Source organism: Colossoma macropomum, unplaced genomic scaffold (genome assembly GCF_904425465.1).
Source record: "Colossoma macropomum unplaced genomic scaffold, Colossoma_macropomum, whole genome shotgun sequence".
NCBI classification, from domain to species: Eukaryota; Metazoa; Chordata; class Actinopteri; order Characiformes; family Serrasalmidae; genus Colossoma; species Colossoma macropomum.
The window spans coordinates 19,588,405-19,609,045 of record NW_023494788.1 but is presented as its reverse complement, the minus strand read 5'-3'; the positions used below and the strand labels follow the sequence as shown (position 1 = coordinate 19,609,045).

Sequence of the window (20,641 nt, the reverse complement as noted above, 5' to 3'; positions counted from 1 at the left end):
AAAACGTGGGTTTGTAACAGTATTTTATTGATCCTACGAGGGAGATTTGTCATTTTGCTGCCTAACTATGCCCAATCTGAGAACAGCACAGTGTCGCCAGCAGAGCAGTGCTGCCTAGAGCAGTGGGGGGTTAAGTGCCCAAGGGCACAAGCAGGCATACCTGGCCAGTCGTTAGACCTACGGTGGAGTCCAAAATCCAAAAGTCTGAGACCATATAAAAAATGAACAGAGTTTTAGAATCTAGAAAAAAAAGCGATGATTATTAAAATGAAGAAATAATATTCAAAATTCTGTGCTATTTCTAAGTCACTATTCAAAATGAAGCAACTTTGTGAAATTGACCATGTTAAGGCTTTTGTACAGGCCTTTTTTATTCTTTCCATTGAAACGCATTCAGACGACTCACAGGTGGATTTGTGATTGATTTGTTCCAGGCAGATTTTCACATAGGTCTTTTAGCGCTGCCTGAAAGACTGACAGTTTTAGTTGGAACTTTGATGCATAAATTGGCTCTAAATTGGCTTAAGTGATGGGCTGGAATAAATCCCCTGGATTTACCACTCATTTGCAATCTGTCTCTCTATCTTTCTTAATTGCACTGTGAGAATTATATGTAAAGGACTTTTACTGAAAGGGTATACTGGTGCAACAATAAGTGGCATGTAAAACCAAGGTGGCACGTGGCACAGCTTTGTCCTACAGTAAAGCTTGTAAGAATTGCACTACTAATGGGTAAATCTTATGCCCAGGTGCTGCCAGCAGGTCCACTCCTTTATTATACACTTCTAAAATTAAAAAATAATGTGAAATAAAGAGAAATTCCACCTTTTTTATATAATTTCTTCATAGGTAAATGCTTGAGAGGTACAGAAAGTCATTCAGAGTATGATGTGAAGTGGTTCATTGTAAATAAACATGCTGACTTGGATTTCTTTAAAGTGGTGGTGATGGGAACCTGGAGTCCAAATTTTAAAAATGACATTTTAGGCCAAAAGCTTATCTAAAAACTATCAGAAAACAACATCTCAGGCATCAGGCAGTCCATGTAATAACTTTCTGTGATGGAGTGTTTAGAGCCATTTACAGGTCAGGATGGCTGAGTGGTCTAAGGTGCTGCATTCAGGTTGCAGTCTCCCTCCTGGAGGTGTGGGTTCAAATCTCACTTCTGACATGTTTTTTGGGGGCAGTCATGGGCTGGAGGTTAGGGAACTAGTCCTGTGACCGGAAGGTCGCAAATTCGATCCCCTGAGCCGACAGGACGTGACAGAAGTGCCGTTGAACAAGGTGCCTAACACCCAACTGGTCCCCGGGCGCCTTGGATAGGGCTGCCCACTGCCCACTGCCCCAGGCTAGTGTGTTCACTGTCCCCTAGTGCATGTGTTCACTAGTGTGTATGTGGTGTTTCACTGCACCGGACGGGTCAAAATGCGGAGGTGAAATTTCCCATTGTGGGACTAATAAGGGTCACCTAACTTTAACTTTAATTAAACTCTTCAGACGTCTGGTTCCTATTACCACCACTGTGAATAATTCTGCGTAAGCTTCTCTAGAACGGAGCATTTCACACCAAACCACTCTCAATGACTTTGTTTACATCGTAACCATGTAATTATGCAAACATTTTGAAAAAAATCTCTCGCTTCCATGTCTTTTTTTTCTTTCCTTTCTTTGTTTCATCTGCCACAGAACTCTGCTGCAAACTAACTGAACTAGAAATGTCAGTCCGACATCATACACTGCTATGTGTTAACTTCAGAATACCCTGCATACAATAACACATTTCTTCACTTTGATATATTCAGCTAGGGTTCGTCATGCGCAGAACACCCCGACATTTCTCCTCATTTCACTCTCCCTCTTTGAAGTTATTGAATCAAGCGAAGTGTACGTTTGCATTTTGCTTTCATTACAACCTTGCTCGTGAAGACATGGCACATTAATTGCTTGTAATGGAAAGGCATCATAGAACACTTTGATCAGCTGCTGAATGAATCCATAGCTTCAGTTTATGAATATGAATTGCAAGCTGTTTTCATACCGAATGGAAATTTCCACTGGACAGAAAAGATATTGACTTTAAGTGGGAAGGCACCTGAAAAACAAACTCGTTCACAAATCCACAGGGAAAAGCGCCAATCAGTGAAGCTCTATAACAAGATGAACAGAAGAAGAAGGTAATTTCCCAGCAGAAGAGGCGTTTGTGTGAATGGCATGTTGGTGGTGTGGTCATTAGCACACATTTCTATTAAGATGCAGCTTCAGACCTTCTGATCTTGAAATTCAGTGAAGCACGTAATACTTTACAAGGATGCCATGAAAAGAAAAACCGTCATGGATTTCTTTTACATCAGCTGCATGACAGCAGAGAAGGCAGGTGTTTTGGCTCAGCAGTGTAAACATATACAACACATGCAAACAAGAAATATATACATATATATGAAATCTGTAAAGATGAAAAATAGCAACCTACAACATGAAAATGTAGTGTAAGGTTCTGCTGTGTGCATTTGCAGCATAGAAGAGGTTTTTCTTTGAAATGAGGTTCAGATATATATTAGGCATGGCTGATTAGGCATTAATGATAATTACAGTTTTGTTTAGCAGATTTATACTTATCAAAGATGCCTATTACTGCCATTGTCTTTATTTTCTATTATCGTTAGTCTGATGAAGTGATTATTATTATTATTATTATTATTAGTAGTAGTAGTAGTAGTAGTAGTAGTAGTAGTAGTAGTAGTGGTAACAATACAAAAATACAACAGCATTTTTACACTATGTACATAGTATATGTATATATACATAGTGTATATATGTATATTCCATATGTATATAGTATATGTATACAGTACTGTATATAACACAGTGTAAAAATCCTATTACATATATAATACACATACACATATAACACAAAATGAAAAATTAATTTAAAAATGAACTAAAGATTAATTCAAAACCTATATCACTCATGTGAAAAAGTAATTGACCCCTAAACCTAAAAACTGGTTGTGCCAGCCTTGCCCGTAACAGCTGCAAATGTTTGCAATAACTTGCGATGAGTCTTTTACATCACTGTGAAGGAATTTCGGCCCACTCTTCTTTGTGGAATTTTTTTAATTCAGCTACTTTGGAGGGTTTTTCAAGCATGAACTGCCCATTTAACCTTCCACTATCTCTCAATAGGATTCAAGTGACTCAGCCAGTCTTAAACCTTAATTTTGTTTCTTTTGAGCCATTCAGAGGTGGACTTGTGTGCTTTGGATCATTGTGCTGCTGCATAACCCAACTGCGCTTGAGCTTTAGGTCGCAAACTGACAGGTGGACATTGTCCTTCAGTATTTTCTGATAGAGAGAAGAATTAATTGTTCCATTAATTATAACAAGTCCTCTAGGTCCTGCAGAAGCAAAGCAGCTGCAGAACATCACACTACCACCACCGTGTCTTACTGCTGGTATGATGTTCTTATGGTAGAAGCAGTGGTAGCTTAAAGCTAGACGCAATGGGGCCCACACCTTTGACTCATCAGTCCAAAGAATGTTATACAAAAAGTCTTGGAGATCATCTAGATGTTTTGTTGGCAAATTCAAGACATGCCTTTGTGTTCTCTTTGGTCAGCAGTCGTTTGCGCCTTGCAACTCTCCTAAGGATGCCGTTTTTGCGTGGTGTCTTTCTTTTTGTGGGATTATATACATTGACCATACCTGAGGCCAGTGAGTACTGCAGTTCTTTAGATGTTCATCTGGGTTCTTTTGTGACCTGCTGAATGAGTTGTCGATGCACTCTTGGTGAATTTTTGGTAGGCCAGCCACTCCAGGGAAGATTCAAGAGGTGAGGGTATAATAAGAATGTAGCAGCTATGGTATTGCACATATATCTTAAGTCCGTTTGTCCGTGATGTGATGGACCTGTTGCATCTACCTGAGGTTAACAGGTCAAACAGATGATGACCAGGATGGTATGGGTTTTTCAGTATGTTAGCTGCCCTGCTGAGGCAGCGGGACCTAAAGACCTCCTTCAAGGAGGGCAGCGAGCAGCAGATACTCTTCTGGACTGTGCTGATGACTCTCTAAAAGGGTCTCCTGTCCACTGCTGAGCTGCTGGTGTACCATGTGGTGATGCAGTATGTAAGCACGCTTTCAATGGAGCAGCGGTAGTCAGACACCAGAAGCTTCTCTTGCAGGTTGTTTTTCCTGAGAAAGTAAAGTTGCTGCTGTGCCTTTTTAACTGATGCCATGGTGTTGATGGTCCAGGAGAGATCTCCAGCAATGTGTGTGCCCAAGTACCTGAAATCATGTACCCTTTCCACACAGTTCCCATTGATGAATAATGGATTAGGTTCTGTAGAGTTCTTTCTGAAATCTGTGATGAGTTCTTAAGTTTTTGAGGAGTTCAGGGTGAGATTGTTTGCTGAATTTGATTATACAGTAGCGTTAGTGGGATGGGTGGGGACACAGTCATGGGTGTAGAGGCCGTAGAGAAGGAGGCTCTACACACAGCCCTGTGGTGCACCAGTGCTGAGTGTGATGGTGGTAGAGAGTCTAACAGTCTGAGTGCAGTTGGACAGGAAGTCCTTGATCCAGTTGCTGATGGGTTGGGAAAATCCTATGTCAATCCTATGTTCACCACTGTTTCAAGTTTTCTCTACTTGTGGATAATGACTCTCACTGTGATTTGCTGGAGTCCCAGAGCCTTAGCAATGGCTTTAGCCGTGTAACCCTTTCCAGACTGGTAGATTTATGTGAAACTGACCAGTGGACACTAATGAAATCACTAAGGACTTGCCAATTATGTCGGAAACCATTCTTTGTTTAGTCGACATTTGAGACAGATATGAAATGGCGCGCAAAGAGTTTTCAGTCGCTGAAGTTGCTGTAGCGGATTTGGAATGTGGTGATGAAAATAACGGAGCATTTTTATATGAAACATATGGGTATCATGTTATATGCAAGTGCCATTAAAAGAGAATTTAAATAGAAGCAAAAATAAAGAAAATGCCCTCAGATCCCAGAGGGTTAATCTTTCTTTGAGTGAATAATTCATGAAAATGTCCTACAAAAACATGTTTTGCATGAATGTTTACTGAAGCCCAATGGTTTCTACTATTGATTAAATGAGCTTCCTGGTAAACACGTCAAAATTGTGGAAATCGTCTTATTCTACAGGTTTGACTGACAGAGATTAGGTTGAAAATCACTGGATTATGCATTTAAGGGGTTAAAAATGTTCCAATAGGGAATCACTACAATATAACTGCACTGACAGAACAAAATCTTGCATCTCCAGAAACTTCACAGGAGAAGCAAAACACATTCTTACAATTCAGTATACAGTAGGTTTTATTTGAATTCATTCTGGACAATTTCTATTGGGTCCATTCATCAAAAACATTTAACACAGTGTAAATGGCTGCTTGTATTTTCAAATTATGTAAACAAAAAGATAATAAGGAGGTTTTGAAAGGCAGTAATTCACCCACTACAATGCACTTGTCTTACAAGAGAACTGAGGGGTAGACAAATACTTCATGCATTTTTATTCATTCTTCATTCTTCAGGAACAGATTTAGTCATTCTTTATGGGTTGTGAATTAACAGACATTTCATGAGACGCTTCCTACTTTGGCAATTATACTTGTTAAATGGAATCAATTTGTAATTAAGAATTTTGGCAGCTATCACATTTCATATTCATCAAACTGCCATCTGATTCGTCTCACCGGAAATGAGAAGGAGCAGTTTTTCAAGCTCAAACTCCTGTTCAGCAGGTGCAGAACATCAATCACCTCAACCTCAGATGAATACAAATACATGGAAGGGCAGATATGACAACACACAATTTAAAACGAATCAACAAGTAGCTCAAAACAGGATTAGGAATGCATGCTTATACACCCATCACCCTTAACATTACAACCACCTCTGTATCTACACTCAGTGTTCATTTTCTCAGCTCTACTGACCATATAGGAGCACAACTGTAGTCCATCTGTTTCTCTGCATCCCCCTTTCACTCTGTTCTTCAGTGGTCAGGACGACCACAGAGCAGGTATTATTTGAGTGGCACTGTTAGTGTGTGTTGCGCTGGTATGAGTGGATCAGTCACAGCAGAGCTGCTGGAGCTTTTAAACACTGTCCACTCTATGAGACACTCCTACCTTGTTGGTGCACCTTGTAGATGTAAAATCAGAGACGATAGGTCATCAGTTGCTACACTGTTTGTATTGGCCATCCTCTAGTCCTTCATCAGTGGTCACAGGATGCTGCCCACAGAACGCTGCTGGCTGGATATTTTTGGTTGGTGGACTATCCTCAGACCAGGTGTTTAAAAACTCTGTGTCTGATCCACTCAGACCAGCGCGATACACACTAACACACCACCACCACATCAGCGTCACTGCAGTGCTGAGAAAGATGCACCACCCAAATAATACCTGCTCTGTGTGGTCCTGTGGGGGTCCTGGCCATTGAAGATTAAAAACAGATGGACTAGATGTAACTGCAGAACTACAAAGTGCACCTATATGATAAGTGGAGCTGATAAAATGGACAATGAGTTTCATAGAAAAGGAGGTGGATTTAATGTAATGGCTGGTCCATGTGTCCCTTTAAGTGAATGATAGCTAATCACAATCTCAACCTTCACCATTACTTATAATAGCAGAATGCTAGCCACTAAAAAGTGTTGTACTGATAACTGCATACAGGGTTTTGCCACAAAAGACAAAAACGTCAGACAGGGGCTGGAAGGAAGAACAAGCAGATGGCTGACGTGAAAATATCTCATGCAGGGAAATCTTCTGTGAACCAGTCCATCTGGTGGGCTCTGCACCTCTATTGCACCCACGTCTACTACATCACCAGTTACAGAGAAACATGGATTAATCAAACATGGGCCATACGGATCCCAAACTGGGAATGTTCTGTGTGTGTGTGTGTATATATATATATATATATATATATATATATATATATATATATATGCACATACATACATATATATATATATATATATATATATATATATATATATATATATATATATATATATATATATATATATGTATGTATGTATGTGCCAGTAGGCTACCTATTTCTCCTAGCAATCTTCGTTAGGTGAGCATGCAGCCAGTCAGCGTTCGTCCAACCAAGTGAGCAGTTAAAAAACACTCTGCGCATGTTCAATGTGCTTTCAATAACATGCCGTGGAGCACAATAGCATTGGCCCCATGCTGAGAGTAGCCAATAAAAAATAATGAAATTAACATATGTCCATATTCAGTAAACATCGTTTAGGGTATGGGTGTTGCTATGCAGCTAGCCATTGTTCCTCATCAGCTGTGGTAGCCACCCATAATAGCAATAAATTTGGTACCAGCCATTAGAGCAGAAATTAGAGATTAAATGTTTGGGACACAACAGCCAGAGGATTTCAACATCATTCAGTCTGGAAAGGACAAAAACTGCTCCTTTAATCCAGAGAGATTCAAGAGAACAATATGTCTAACTGTGAATGTAGCTAAAAACACTCTCCTGCTTTCCTTGCCTGCCCTTGCTATATTATCACTTGAATTCATTCATGGATTGGTGGACTTGGAGAGAAAAGTTTTTAACAAGTTCACCCAGATGATAGATCCTTGTGCGTCTTTTCGAGCAGTGAACGTCACTGGTGAGTCATTCTGCATTATTACAAGACATGTTGTTCCTAATGCCCGAAAAGCAATGTGTTTCCCTGCTCCTGTCTCCACTTCCACTAACTCCTGCACCACGTTACGTGAATTTGTGAATTTGTGTTTTTATTGATGGAGTGTGTTTTTGTTTGGATCAGGTTTGTCTGTGTCTTTCATTGACGAGTCGGCTGCTGCCCCTACAGTTTTGTTGTGCCCCACCAGGCTTTCTGTGGCAGAGACACCACTGGTAGTCAGCTATTTCGAACACATGCTTTCAGACACCATAACAAAATAGCAGAACCCCAAAAATATGTGTTACTATGTATTCTTAGGGCAGTCTTGGACACAGCTAGGCTCTCTAAGCAGGCAGGAAAAAAAAACATTTCAGGCATAAGAAACAGTGGCACTCATCATGCTGGAGTTTTAAACCCTTTTTTAAAAATATAGACGCAACCAAAACTAGTTTTGCGCAGCACAATATTAAGCATTTAGCGCTCATCAAAAAGGCCGCTATTAATTGACATGCTATGCAAGTGACCAAAGCCCCAGCTTTCTTAAGACACTCCTTGCTCTGGGCAGAATCACACCACTCCACATCACTCACATCTGTCCACTAGTGACACGGAAAAGGTGGAGCTGTGGGTCTGAGCGTCTTCTCAGCATTGCCAGACTGTTGGACTTGGTGGGGAAAATCGATGTTTATATATTTTTACATATTTAAGTTACAAAGCTTGCCTGGTTCAAACAACTTACCTGAGTTAACTGTAACAGGAGGTGGGTTGTAACATCTGCACTCACTCTGCTTTCAGCTGAACTGTTTAAAGACATTTCATGCTTGTTATCACAGATGTGTAAGTTGCTTATATATAAAGATCAATCTGGCTCAAATACTTATAAACTAGTAAAACCAAAACACTCTCTTCTTTTGGTACTTGAGTACTTTTGGAAGCACATTTACTTTTAACCAATCCTGTACTTTAAACCTTTGATGAAGCATTTCTGCTTTTGCTCGAACCCTTGTGTGGTGTTGGGGTCTGTGGGACCCATTTTCATTTCACCAAAAGAAAAGATGATATGATTTATTATTATTTCAACCTCAGATTCCTTGGCCTTTGCTCATTTTCTGTGAAAAACATATAAAATAACAGATTTTCAGTGACTTCACACTGTTCACCCCCCACACATTTATATTACATGTGGTGTTGGGTGAACCTGCGAGGAATAAAAGTGTGGAGGTGCTGTGTCTTTCACTCTGTTCTCCTCCTACATGGCCTGCTGTTAGTGTGTGTGTCTGTGTGTGCATGTGTTTGTATATGTGTGTGTGTGTGTGAGGGTGGACAACATAGACAGGCTGCTGACTGGCTAGAGCTGCTAAAGGAGAACCCTACGCTGGACACTTGTGATATTTTAAACATCTGGTATTTTCACACAAATTGTTATGAACACTACTTAAGGGTTAAATGTAATTTCTGAGTACTTTCTGCTCCACTGGTCATATGAGCAGGCTGAGACTTTTGCGCTGACCATGCACAGTTCCACTTGAAGAAAATCTTTGAGTAAATAGTCCTCATAACAAAGAGAACAATGATCTTTCTAAACTTAACAATGTCTCAGACACGTCAGACACAATCCATTTCTATTCTGACTCCAAGGAACAAATTATACCTCCTGCTTTTTTTAACAGTGGTGTGGATAAAGTGCCCTCAACTAGCCTGTCCCATTAACAGAGCACCAATTTCACTCTTCAAAGGAAGAGGAGCTCAATGAAGAGCTCAAAAATGACTAACATAGACATACCAGAGGTCAAAGTAAGGGGAAGAAGGAGAGAGGAGAGAGAGAGAGAGAGAGAGAGAGAGGGAGTGAGAGAGAGAGAGAGAGACGGTGAGAAACAGACTACATAAAGTAATGGTTATAAAACAAACTGTACACTTTTATCTGACAGAGATTTACTTTTATGTTTTCCTCCAAACGTTCAGTACTTGGAGATCATTTTCTTGCCTTGTAAATAACCTTCAGTCACATCTAACCAGATATTTTTAGCTCCAGTTTGTACAGCATTCATGCACCGACGCAATCGTTTCACAAAATGTCCACATGCTGATAGCACGTCTAAACCTTTAAATCCAATTTAAAGAAGAAAGCTAATCTGATTTGAGCGTTTCATCTTGCGGCCTAAATGCGCAGCATGTAAAAAGGAGGCGGAGGAATACTCCGGCCTCACTTAGCCCTCCATACTTTCCACAAATGTGAACTCAGTCTGATAAGAAGGTGTCACTTTGTTGATACTGCGGTCATAAACAAGGAAGGAAGCAGATAATATATAGGAGTATGTTTACTCGGAAGCTTTGGCTGCTTAGAAATGTGCTGATAGTCAGTGAAAGGAGAATTATCCTGCCTTTTTTTCTATTTATACTTAATTAGATTATTACAATGTCAACAACATAATTCAGAGTGGTTTGATATGAAAGGTTCTGTTCTAGAGAAGCTTACCGAGTCAGAATAGTTCACAGTGGTGGCGATAGGAACCAGACAGCTGAAGAGTTCAGCAAATGTTTCAAAAATAAAACGATTTTGAATGCCGGCTGATGTCTGAGACATTGTTTCGTGATAGTTTTGAATCAAGTTTTGGCCTACAATCTGTAGAGTGTTGTATTATCAGTAGCGAACAAAACTGATTTCCACATCAACCTCTCGCTCTATCTGCTGCGGTCATTCAAAAGGGCACAGTTAACGGACAAGGCCAAGTCTCACTTCCAATTTCATGGTCGGTGAACACAGATGAAGCAAAAAATCAGGTCTGAATGAAGATATGCAGAATCACTACTAACCAACCAACACTCACTCACACACATACACACACACACACACAAGTTTGTATACCTGTCTTTGGTGGATATTTCCATTTCCATTCTGTTCAGTTGTATACAGTTCTGTGCAAAAGTTAGATGCCCTTCATTTATTTATTTTCTAGTCAGAGCGGTCTTAAGTACAAGTTATTCATTTTTCAGCATCAGGAAAAAAAAGCAGGAAGCATAGATTTAGCAGAAAAGAAGTCTCAACGGTTATGAAACTGTTATAAACAGTTATAAATTCCAAAACAACTTCAAAAAGTTTTCACAGTAGTTAGATGCAAATAAAATCAGAAAAACAGTGATTAGTAAATCCACTTTGACCAGTAGGAGAGAGCAGGGCACAGCCTAACACATTTTGGTTTTATGAAAACATTTAAGTTGGAATAATCATCTTTTTATACAAGTGATATATACATCTATACTACAAATGAACACTTGAACTTTGTCTCTAGCTCCTACAGCTCGTGTACAATCCACTACAATGGGTTCACTGTAACAGACAGAGGGTCCGTTTAACACCTGTTAAAGTCTGATGCAAACAAATTAGTGCAAACAAACTTATTTGTCTTTGTTTACTGAAGCTGGCTTAGTTGTAATGCTGTGTTACAACTAACCCCACAGTATGGAGTGTATCTTAGCCCAGCTAGCACTTGCTGTGAGCTTGTCAGCTGCTTCAAAACGGTGCTACATTGTCGTCGACAAGATGGTGATTAAAGTACTATAAGGTTGGATTTTGTGATTTACACAAACAGCTCAGTAACCGAATAAACTTGTGTTGAAAAAAATTACATACATGCCCTGAAAACACTGTTTGGCACAGATCTCTACAAAACGCTGACGAATCGCTCTGAAATTTGGTGGGAGACTGTGGCTAAGAATTGAGGTAATGTGGCCAGAAGCTCACGCTGCTTGATTTTCTTTAACAGCATAAAAAGTTTGTGTTACTTTGTGCCCTGCGTTAGGTTGTTTCCTGTGCCCCCCTACAAAGTTTTACCAATTCAAATTCAACTATGAACTTATTCTGAAATTGATGCCTGCAACTTATTTTTAAAAAAAAAAAAGCTGAAATGGGGGCAAATTAAGACTAAAAACATATTCAGCAGGATAAGAGCAAAGTACCTCAATGAGTGAAGCATTTTAGATATTTCACCCTCTATGGTGCATAACATAATAAACAGATTCAGGGAATCCAAAGAAATATCTGTTTGTGAAGAGCAGGGCCATGAAGCATAACTGAATGGTTGTGACCTTCAATTCCTCAGATGGCAGTGCATTAAAAAACAGCACATGTCAGTGATGGATATCACCACACAGGCTTGGGAATACTTTGACAAACCGAGGTCAATAAACACTGTTCATTGTTGCAAGATGAGACTGTACTATGCACAGTGGAAGCCTGATGTCATCAATGTCCAGAAACGCTGCCGACTTCTTTGGGCTCAAACTCTTGAGACAAACTAGTGCACAGTTGAAATGTGTATTGTGGTCTGACAAATCAACCTTTGAGACTGTTTATGGAAATAACGTGCTCTCTAGGCAAAAGAGGACAAAGACCATCCAGATTGCTACCAGTGGTGAGTTCACAAGCTGGAGTGGTATCATGGTATGGGGTGTATTAGTGCCTGTGGCATGGGTAACTTATACATCTCTGAAGGTACCTTTTGGTGCAACAAGTGCAGCCTTGCACTCCTGTCAGGAGTGTTCATGCTTATTTACAAACAAGAATGCTAAGCCACATTCTGCACAACATCATGGCTACGTAATCAGAGAGTGTGGGTGCTTGACTGGCCTGCCTGCAGTCCAGACCTGCCTACTGAAAATGGGTGGTGCATTATCAAGCGCAAAAAATGATAACAGAGGCATCAGATATGGAAGACTTGTATAACTAAAGAATGGCAAAATATCTGCTTTCAAAGCTGTAGGTATTGGTGTCTTCAGCATTCAAACAACTATTAACTGCTGTTAAAAGAAAAGGAGATGTAACACAGAGGTAAACACGCTCCTGTCCCAACCTTTTTGGGATGTGTTGCAGGCATCAAATTTGGATTGAATGTATATTTACAACAAACCATGAGGTTAATTAAGTTTTTTTAATACAAATCAAACTAAATTCACTATTCACAGCTTTTTTATTATAATAACATACTGTGCCAAATTTTTTGGTTTTGAGGTTTTTTTTATTTAATGCTTACAGTATCGGCCCATTGTATCATATCAATGTGTCTACACTAAATGCTCAACCTAGCTACCATTTTTTTAATAAATGTCCCAAAAACAGAAAAAATGTTTTCATCATTCTGAAGATAAAGATGTAAATACACACACACAGGGCTGCAGTAATTATTCACACTCCTGTTTATACAGAGTATTCTTATGTTGCTGTCCTTACAGAATTAATTGTGCTTGTTTTAGTCAGATCTGTAATCCAGTCAAGTATTCAGTCAACCTCCTCTAAAGTGCTTCCCTGCGTATATGTACACAATCAGCTTAATCTGTTTAAAAGATTGATCTTTCCAACTCTACTGGAACTTTTTCCTTGATAACGAAAAGAGAGCAAAGCTGAACACATTGTCCCTTGTTTACTTTGCTCAGACAGAGAAAAATGTCTTTACTTATTCTGGAAAGTTTCCCTCTCTAACAAAACTGTCAGGAACTATGTATGTCACAAAGTTGGCAGACTCTAAATAACAGCATATGTGGCAGTCCAGCAGATTTATTCATTTACTCATTCTGACCCCCATACACCCCAACACAAGGTACGAAACTATCATTGGGCCGGTACCCCTCTTATCACTTGGGTGCATCTGCAGCACCGTTAGTCAGGGAACATAATTGTACCAAATTCTATTGGAATTATTTTCTAAGTTGTATTAGCTGCACAAACCCTGTCTTGATGGTTTGTACCTTGATGAACAAAAAGTACCTGCACAGTTGTTTTTTTCACTCTGTAGAAACAAAGAGACTGAAAAAAACACTGGAAACTGAATTATCACGACTATGACTGAAGGCCACTGATGACCAGAGTGCTTGTCAAAAGTTTAGACACACTTTATGGAAATTTCCCTTTTTTTACAATTTTCCAAATTTTAGAAAAATGGAAATGAATAGAAGTGCCTCAAGCAGCAATTCATGGGCATATAAACATCACAATCATAAATAAAGAGAAAATAAACATAACAACAAATGTTTATAGTGTCACCGTGGCTCAGCGAGAATGTTATTTGATCAGAGTTTTGGCCTAAAGCAAAAATGTCACCCTCCACTCAACAGATCAACATCTAGGGCAGCAATAACGGTGACTCAGAGACAACAACTCAAAGGCCAACTAAAAGGTGTTGAACCAATCAAAAAAGCATAACTGAATGGTTGTGGCCTTCAATTCCTCAGATGGCAGTGCATTAAAAACAAGCATATGTCAGTGATGGATATCATCACATGGGCTCAGGAATACTTTGACAAACCGAGGTCAATAAACACTGTTCATTGCTGCAAGATGAGACTGTACTATGCACAGTGGAAGCCTATTGTCAACAACGTCCAGAAACGCCGCCAACTTCTTTGGGCTCAAATTAATGAGACGAACTGGTACACAGTTGATTGTGGTCTGACAAATCAACTTTTCAGATTGTTTATGGAAATAACATGCTCTCCAGGCATCCAGATTGCTACCAGTGGTGAGTTCACAAGCTGGAGTGGTATCATGGTATGGGGTGTACAAGTGCCCATGGCATGGGTAACTTACACTTCTGTGAAGGCACCTTTTGGAGCAACATATGCATGTTATAGGGCTGCGTAATCAGAAAGTGTGGGTGCTGGACTGGCCTGCCTGCAGTCCAGACCTGTCTACTAAAAACATGGGGCACATTATTAAGGAAACTTCTAATTTAGATTTTTAAAGTAGCTCAGCCCCTTTTGCTTTGACCCAGCTGTATCTGCTCTCTGCGTTCTCTCAAGCAGCTTCATGAGAAGCCACCTGAGAAGCTTTTGCAACAGAACTGAAAAGGGTACACGAGTTGAGACCTTGTCGGGTGCTGAAAGCTGGCTACGTAAGCATCATCTTCACTAGCTTGAACATTCCGGATGTTCTGCATACGATTTTAGATCTAAATGTCTTTAAGACTCTTAAAATCATGCATTCAATCAGGTGGTCAAAACTTTTGACTGGTTTGATATAATTACCTTTAAATTCACACTTAGGCTACTCTTTGATTTTCTGTCCACATGAGGAGAAAAAGATTAAAGTGTAATTGATTTGCCAGCGAAATCCGTGGCCACCCTTCCAGTCAAAACAGCCATTATGTACACTATATTCATTTTTCAGCGTCAGAAAAAAAGATATTTTATTAAACAGAATATATTAAACAGAAAATTACACAGAAGCCTCAACAACTAAATATAATATCAGATTTTCACATTTCCAGTCTTTGCTTTTATTACAGCTTCCATTCTGTTTCAGTTTTCTCACAGAAATCTGCACGGATATTTTTCCACACCTCCAAAGTTTCAGTCTTAGATTTGGTTGCATTTTATGCTTCTCACAATCCAACTAATCACAAACACATGAAAATGATGTTGAGGTCTGAGGCATAGCCCACTGCAGGGCTGTTTTGAAAGGAAATGATGGGTGGTCTCTGATTTGGACATGTGTAAGCTTTTGCTTCATCTCAGGACATGTTTAATGCTTTAAATATAGTTTTTTTTTATATCATTATTCAGAAACTGCATTGTTATTCTTGATTGCCATTTAAAGGAAAAATCAGAATAAGGTGATACGATGTTCTCTGAAGAATTTGTAAGACAAAAAATGTATATATTAAAAAAAAGTATATATTAGAGCAGTAAGCCATGAGAGACCATGCATTACTGTGATTTTATCACAGGAAGGGTGTTCTTAGGCACAACGTGAAGGGGAGTGTGTAAAACTCCCTCCCCTGTGATAAAATTGCAGTAGTGGCTTTTTTCTTTTATAAAACGGCAGCCAACATAAAATCTGATAAATTACACAATTTTTCAGAAAATAATTTGAATCATTATTAATAATAATTGACATAAGTACTCCACCAAGAAATGTAGTTCCTTTAAAGGATAGTGTCGTTGCCAAACAACCATGGACCGCTGAATGAGGAGAACGTTCTGCCGCCCATTGCTGTATATTGCGGTCATTTCATTAATTTTTTTTTACTTTTTGTCATTTAACATTGAACATATGATAACACAGCACTGTTTAATGCAAAAACCTCTGCTTTCTGATTACTTTTTGGTCACCAAATTTCCACCGCAAGTCTTATATAACATTAAGCCAGCAGCGCCCTCTTCTTGTGCTGGGGCTGAATCTCAAATGGCTCAGTGCTCCCTACATAGTGCACTACATAGGAATTTAAATACTGGATCCTGCAGCCCAACAGTGCAAAATACAGCTAAGAAATAGTCATTTGGGACTCAGACACATTCATACTCGATACATGATGCACTATTTGGCTGTAGAGGCTATAATTCTAAACTTTCAAAGCTAGCACACTATTTAGGGAATACGGAGTCGTTTGGGATTCATCCTGGGTTTGATGCGACTTCTGACTGAAACAGGAACGTTTTAAGGTGTGACATTTTTTAGACTTATACTGCTGTTTTACAGTTAATCATACTGTAAGTGCTTCAATTCAAGGCTGTGATATTAGTGATGGAGTTGTTTTGGTTGTTAGCTAGCCTTTAGCCTGTTAGCTAGCTGACCAGCCTAGTTCTCTGTAAGAACATAAGCTGCCAGCCCCTCAGTTTAAACAAAAAATGGGTTCTTACTTCATAAATATACTCGGTGGTCCATGCGAGCAGCACGAGAGTCAACGATTATTCCATTAACAGCACAAGGGTTTTTTTGTGCCTCTGTTTAGTGATACACAATTCAGTCGCTGTGAGGCGGTCATAGGTGTCCCTATATCAGGGATTTTAAAACGGCTTTAACATGGCTCAGCCAATCAGATTTTAGGACCGGAACATATAATATAATGTGAAAAAAAAAATAATAATAATAAAATATATATTTAAAAATATATAATCAGAGTCCAAACAAGGCAGATCATGTGTTCAGTAGCTAAATCGTGTGGATGGTCTCCACTAAACTGCAGTGAAGGACTGATTCTAAATCGCTAAAATAAAAGGAAGGCATCTGTTTTGTGCGGCTTCATGCTTTTCATTTTGAAATAATGCCACTATTTTTTATTCTACATTACACCTTTGAATAAATACACACCCACTGTTTCTCCTTTTTATCTATCACGATCCTGCCAGGCCCATTATGGTGACTCTCGCAAACAGAGGATGATGTATTTTTGCATTCCTAATTTGAATGGAGTGGGTGAAGTGAGAAGGAGATTATTTCCTTTGGAATGGAGTGTGACCTGTAACTGCTCAGAAACACAGCATGAAACATCTTTTGACAGGTCTGCATCCGACAAAGCCCTCTGAATCACTGCCACCTGGTGGTCATGACTAAGAAATGCTGTGGGTCAAATCTGACCTCATGCTTCACATTCACATTCACATTCCAAGACTAATTCCTCAGTCAGGACTATTTTCTTTTATGCATAAGTGTGTACGAGTGACAAGTGACTTATTTTTCAGAACTGTGAACATTCTGTACATTGGATTGACCCCCAAGTACACACTTTATCATCAGCAGCCTTTATTGTTAGCCTCTGCTGACACTGGGTGATAAGTGCATGCAGAGAACACAAAAAAAAACATTTAATTATTGAGGAAAATGATCCAATAATCCAGATCTGTGAGTGGCAAAAGTATGTGAACCTTTAGGATTAGCAGATAATGTGAAGGTGAAATTAGAGTCAGGTGTTTTCAATCAATGGGATGGCAATCAGGTGTGAGTGACCACCCTGTTTTATTTAACAGGGATCTATCACAGTCTGATCTTCACAACACATTTGTGGAAGTGTATCATGGCACGAACAAAGGACCTCAGAAGAAGAGTTATTGATGTTCATCAGGCTGGAAAAGGTTACAAAGATTACAGTGGCTGTAGTGTCATGGTTTGGGCCTGTTTTGTTGCATCTGGGCCAGGACGGCTTGCCATCATTGGTGGAACGATGAATTCTGAATTATACCAGCAAATTCTAAAAGAAAATATCAGGACATCTGTCTGGGAGCTGAAACTCCAGAGAACGTGGGTTCTTTTGATCCTAAGCACAGTCGTTCTACCAAAGAATGATTAAAGAAGAATAAAGTTAATGTTTCGGAATGGCCAAGTCAAAGTCCTGATCTTAATCCAGTAGAAATGTTGTGGAAGGACCCGAAGCAAGAAGTTCATGGGAGGAAACCCACCAACATAACAGAGTTGAAGCTGTTTTGTACGGAGGGGCTAAAATTTTATTTTATGTGCAGGACTAATCAACAGTTACTGGAAACGTTTAGTTATTGCTTCACGAGGGGGTCACACCAGATACTGAAAGCAAAGGTACACGTACTTTTGCCACTCACAGATATGTAATATTGGATCATTTTCCTCAATACATAAATGACCAGGTGGGATATGTTTGTCTCAGCTGTTTAGTTTGGTTCTCTTTATCTATTATTAGGACTTCCATTGGTCGGATGAAGTTTTAGTCCAATTTATGCAGAAATATAGAAAATTCTAAAGGGTTTGCAAACTTTCAAGCACCACTGTATTCTGATTTTAACCACATGCATTTACACTCGGTACTCGAATGCATCTTCAGCTAGTCAGATTGAAATCAAGTTGTTGTATGGCAAACGACAACCAACTGCCAGTGGTTTTCATTTCCACTTAATAGAAACTCACCATTTTTCATTGGCATCATGAACCATGAACCAAATTAAAGGTTAACCGAACTGGAGCTTCATTTTGCTATGCTATTTTATAAATATCAATTAATTGTTATAAATTCTTTGCCATTTCTTAAAGTTTTATTCAATATTTTAAGAATTCTGTGAACAATAAGTGAATATAGTGATAAATATGCTGTAACCAAATTAATCATTTTGAAGTTTTTGGCCTTGAGATTTTATTTTGACCTAAATCTCAATGTTATACAGCGTTATCCATCAGCTTAGAATCCTCTACAGTTCCACTCATCATTCTGGACATCATTTTTATTTACAACATCCTAATAATTACTTGTGAAGTTGCACGGAAATAGCATATCAGAAAACTTTGTAACCAGATTCCTCTTTTATGATTGAAAACAAGAATTCCAGTCTTAACGTTTTGAACAGTAGTGTATGCTTGTAAAAAAGTAACTACAGCTTATTTCATAAAGTCGTCTAAGATACCTTAACTGACTGTACAGCAGCACTCATAAATATTTCAACACCAATTGTTATCATGGTGCAAATATGGTGGGTGTTTTAATATTGTGTGTTTGAAAGTTATAGCTCTTCAAGGTTAGTGTAAAACAGGCCTGCAGATAAAGTGGTTGTTTAATCTCTGCTAAATGGCACCATCTGCTGGATCTCTTAGCCTTTCTGTACTACTATTCTGAATTACTGCAAGTAATGCAGAAAGATTTCAATTTAGAAACTGATTCCAAGGTGTAAAGTGCCAGAATTAAAAGGATACTATTAGAATTAGAGCCACAGTGGCCTCCATGATGTTTGAGACAAAGGCATAACTGCACTCCACAGTTTTAAATGTGTAGTCAAACAGGTCACATGTGGTTAAAGTGCACACCCTCAGATTTTAATGAAGGGTATTTTTTTATACATTTTAGTTTTACTATGTAGAAATTAGAGCACTTTTTATATACAGCCTCCCTCTGAGTAAATTATAGACTAATAACAGTAAGTTAGTCATGTTACTTTGTTGCAAATCCTTTGCATTCAGTGACTGCTTAAAGTTTGTGACCCTTACACATCACCAGGTGTTGAGTATCTTCTCTGGTAATGCTCTGGACTTCTTCAACGCCTGCTTGTTTCGGGCCTTGTTTAGCCCCCTTAAGTTCTTAACCTTTAATGTAAGTTAAGGCAAAAAGCTTTTATTCCAGGCATTTTTGGAACATTTTTATTGGTTTACTGATCATGAAATTTTCACTAAATGTAATAGGCAGATGCTCAGAAGTTCAAGGGTGACAGTGATATGAATGGCATGATCAGTGGGATTCAGATCAGCTGACTGACCTAGCCAGTCAGGAATTTTACAGTTCTTAGCTTTGAAAAACTATTGTTGCTTTGGCAGAATTATTTTTGCTATAGCAGTTACATCATCAATAAGGATGAGTGAGCCAGCAGCTGTAGTAGCCATACAGGCCCAAGCCGTAACACTGCCACCACCATGTTTCACAGATGAGCTGGTTTGCTTTGGATCTTGGACATTCTGTTTCTGTGGCTAACTACTGGCTTGCATCTTGCAGTGTAGCCCGTGCATTTCAAGTTCTTAGCTTTGAAAAACTATTGTTGCTTTGGCAGAATTAGTTTTGCTATAGCAGTTACATCATCAATAAGGATGTCTCATTACATCATCAGTAAGGATGAGTCTCCACACCTTGTTCTTGCCATCACTCCGCTACGAGTTAATCTTTGTCTCATCACCTTTTTCCAAAACTTTGCAGGCTCTTTTAGGCACCTTTTAGCAAACACTAACCTGGACGTTCTGTTTCTGTGGCTAACATCTTGCAGTGTAGCCCCTGCATTTCAAGTTCTTAGCTTTGAAAAACTATTGTTGCTTTGGCAGAATTATTTTTGCTACAGCAGTTACATCATCAATAAGGATGAGTGAGCCAGCAGCTGTAGTAGCCATACAGGCCCAAGCCGTAACACTGCCACCACCATGTTTCACAGATGAGCTGGTTTGCTTTGGATCTTGGGCAGTCTTCACACCTTGCTCTTGCCATCGCTCCACTACGAGTTAATCTTTGCCTCATCTGTTCATAAGACCTTTTTCCAAAACTTTGCAGGCTCTTTTAAGCACCTTTCAGCAAACACTAACCTGGACATTCTGTTTCTGTGGCTAACTACTGGCTTACATCTTGCCCCTGCATTTCTGTACATGAAGTCTTTTGCAGATGGTAGTCAGTGACAAATCCACACCTGGCTACAGCTGCTAAAGGAGAACCCTACGCTGGCCACTTGTGATATTTTAAACATCTGGTATTTTTACAT

At 39.2% G+C, this 20,641-nt stretch overlaps 1 non-coding gene across 1 annotated transcript; it reads left to right on the top strand.

Moving 5' to 3' along the window:
- Positions 1–1,086: 1,086 nt before the first annotated feature.
- On the top strand, positions 1,087–1,171 carry trnal-cag. The gene has a single exon. It is a non-coding gene; the product is annotated as a tRNA-Leu (tRNA).
- Positions 1,172–20,641: the final 19,470 nt, after the last annotated feature.